This window comes from Nematolebias whitei, chromosome 2 (genome assembly GCF_014905685.2).
Source record: "Nematolebias whitei isolate Nwh7 chromosome 2, NemWhi1, whole genome shotgun sequence".
Taxonomy (NCBI): domain Eukaryota; kingdom Metazoa; phylum Chordata; class Actinopteri; order Cyprinodontiformes; family Rivulidae; genus Nematolebias; species Nematolebias whitei.
Window position 1 is genome coordinate 43,168,063 of NC_056499.1, and position 589 is coordinate 43,168,651.

The 589-nt window shown below is 33.8% G+C and overlaps 1 pseudogene; it reads left to right on the forward strand.

The window, feature by feature from the left end:
• The first annotated feature begins 116 nt into the window (after positions 1-116).
• The window catches only part of LOC119426959, a 60,411-nt pseudogene continuing 59,938 nt past the window's right edge, over positions 117-589 (forward strand).

Genomic DNA, 589 nt, shown 5'->3' on the forward strand with positions numbered 1-589 from the left:
ATATATAATAACATTAATTGTGAAAATCTGTTGAAATTCCAGAACTTGCCTACCTTCCAACCTACCTACCTGTCTGCATACCTTACCACATATCTATTAATTTAATGTTTTTTTAAATGTTTTACTTCAGGTCCAGACCAGCAGTTCAGACTCGCACTTCCTGGAATGCTCCTATCATGTGGGAACTGATGTTTGATGCCAATATTTATGACCAAAAGCCCAGAGAAACAAACACAAGTGTGGCCATCAGCATGCTTGTTGTTAGAAGATTTGTTTCTTTGTCAAATTTATTTCCATAAATTTATTTCAACATGAATTATTGGCATCATAACACCAACACTGTACAATTCACAAAATGCATTTAAATTTATAACCAATTATGCAAACACTAACCCATAAAACAGTAGCAGAACTTGGCAGACATCACTTATTTAGAGACATTTAAGGAAAGTGTTGCTACAATCTATAAAAGGCAAACTCTAGTGGCCATGACAACTATTGCATAATTAGTATCGAAATGGCTTCTATGAGCATTATCTGTCAACTTATTGTTTACTCAATAATGATCTTTTCAACCCCTTACCATAAT